This window comes from Lepus europaeus, unplaced genomic scaffold (genome assembly GCF_033115175.1).
Source record: "Lepus europaeus isolate LE1 unplaced genomic scaffold, mLepTim1.pri SCAFFOLD_231, whole genome shotgun sequence".
NCBI lineage: Eukaryota > Metazoa > Chordata > Mammalia > Lagomorpha > Leporidae > Lepus > Lepus europaeus.
The window spans coordinates 47249-50201 of NW_026909118.1; positions in this window are offsets into that span (position 1 = coordinate 47249).

A 2953-nucleotide genomic window follows, 5' to 3' on the forward strand; every position below is an offset into this window, starting at 1 on the left:
AAAGGACTTTGCTTTTCTCCAAAACCATTTTTACTATGATTTGCTTGGTCTATTGCATACAAATTCCACACCACTTTGTCTGGATATGACTGTATGAAACCGGAAATATCCGGTTTTGTTTTGGCTAACTCAATCCCAGTTTGCCACAGCCTCTGTGTTTGTGTTTTCTGGATATTATCAATGGTCATTATTGTTTGGAACGTTTTTTTTTTAATCAGGGAGCATTTAATTTTCTACAGGGAAACTATCACTGGTTCCACATGCAGAAACCAGTTCTTCCTATTCGTGTATTCTTGGGAGAAAACTAGAGGAACTGCGGCAAGCAAACATGATATCTCTGTTTGTATACATGGCATTTTATGCACTTGCCTAAAGAAAGGACTTTGCTTTTCTCCAAAACCATTTTTACTGTGATTTTTTCAGTTTATTGCATAGCAATTCCAGAACACTTTGTCCGGATATGACTGCATGAAACCGGAAATATCCGGTTTTGTTTTGGCTAACTCAATCCCAGGTATTGCCACAGCCCCTGTGTTTGTGTTTTCTGGATATTATCAAAGGACTTCATTGTTTTGAAACATTTTTTTTATCAGGGAACATTTAATTTTGTACTGGGAAACCCTCAGTGTTTCCACATGGAGAAACCAGCTCTAAACATTTGTAAATTATACGGAGAAACCTAGAGGAACTGCAGCAAACAAACATGATAATTCTGTTTGTATACATGACATTTTATGCACCTGCCTAATGAAATGTCTTTGCTTTTCTCCAAAACCATTTTTACTATGATTTACTTGGTCTATTGCATACAAATTCCACACCACTTTGTCCGGATATGACTGGATGAAAGGGGAAATATCTGCTTCTGTTTTGGCTAACTCAATCACAGATATTGCGACAGCCTCTGTGTTTGTGTTTTCTGGATATTATCAAAGGACTTAATTGTTTTGAATGTTTTTTATCAGGGAACATTTAATTTTGTACTGGGAAACTCTAATTGGTTCCACATGGAGACACCAGCTCTACACATTCGTATTTTCTAGGAGAAAGCTAGAAGAACTGCGGCAAACAAACATGATATTTCTGTTTGTATACATGACATTTTATGCACTTGTCCAAAGAAAGGAGTTTGCTTTTCTCCAAAACCATTTTTACTATGATTTGCTTGGTCTATTGCATACAAATTCCACACCACTTTGTCCGGATATGACTGCATGAAACCGGAAATATCCGGTTTTCTTTTGGATAACTCAATCCCAGATATTGCCACAGCCTCTGTGTTTGTGTTTTCTGGATATTATCAATGGACTTTATTGTTTTCAAAATTATTTTTATCAGGGAACATTTAATTTTGTACTGGGAAACACTCAGTGGTTCCACATGGAGACACCAGCTCTACACATTCGTATTTTCTAAGCGAGAAACTAGAGGAACTGCGGCAAACAAACAGGATATTTCTGTTTGTATACATGACATTTTATGCACTTGTCCAAAGAAAGGAGTTTGGTTTTCTCCAAAACCATTTTTACTATGATTTGCTTGGTCTATTGCATACAAATTCCACACCACTTTGTCCGGATATGACTGGATGAAAGGGGAAATATCCGCTTTTGTTTTGGCTAACTCAATCCCAGATATTGCCACAGCCCCTGTGTTTGTGTTTTCTGGATATTATCAATGGTCTTTATTGTTTTGAACGTTTTTTTTAATCAGGGAGCATTTAATTTTGTACAGGGAAACAATGGATCCACATGCAGAAACCAGTTCTTCCTATTCGGGTATTCTTGGGAGAACTAGAGGAACTGCAGCAAGCAAACATGATATTTCTGTTTGTATACATGACATTTTATGCACTTGCCTAAAGAAAGGACTTTGCTTTTCTCCAAAACCATATTTACTATGATTTGCTTGGTCTATTGCATACAAATTCCACACCACTTTGTCCGGATATGACTACATGAAACCGGAAATATCCGGTTTTGTTTTGGCTAACTCAATCCCAGATTGCCACAGCCTCTGTGTTTGTGTTTTCTGGATATTATCAATTGTCATTATTGTTTTGAACGTTTTTTTTAATCAGGGATCATTTAATTTTGTGCAGGGAAACAATCACTGGATCCACATGCAGAAACCAGTTCTTCCTATTCGGGTATTCTAGGGAGAAAACTAGAGGAACTGTGGCAAGCAAACATGATATTTCTGTTTGTATACATGACATTTTATGCACTTGCCTAAAGAAAGGACTTTGCTTTTCTCCAAAACCATTTTTACTGTGATTTTCTCGGTTCATTGCATAGCAATTCCAGAACACTTTGTCGGGATATGACTGTATGAAACCGGAAATATCCGGTTTTGTTTTGGCTAACTCAATCCCAGATTGCCACAGCCTCTGTGTTTGTGTTTTCTGGATATTATCAATGGTCTTTATTGTTTTGAATTTTTTTTATCAGGGAACATTTAATTTTGTACTGGGAAACACTCAGTGGTTCCACATGGAGACACCAGCTCTACACATTCATATTTTCTAAGCGAGAAACTAGAGGAACTGCGGCAAACAAACATGATATTTCTGTTAGTATACATGGCATTTTATGCACTTGGCTAAAGAAAGGACTTTGCTTTTCTCCAAAACCATTTTTACTGTGATTTTCTCGGTTCATTGCATAGGAATTCCAGAAAACTTTGTCCGGATATGACTGCATGAAACCGGAAATATCCGGTTTTGTTTTGGCTAACTCTATCCCAGATATTGCCACAGCCCCTGTGTTTGTGTTTTCTGGATATTATCAAAGGACTTTATTGTTTTGAAACATTTTTTTTATCAGGGAACACTTAATTTTGTACTGGGAAACCCGCAGTGGTTCCACATGGAGAAACGAGCTCTAAACATTTGTAAATTATACGGAGAATGCTAGAGGAACTGCAGCAAACAAACATGATAATTCTGTTTGTA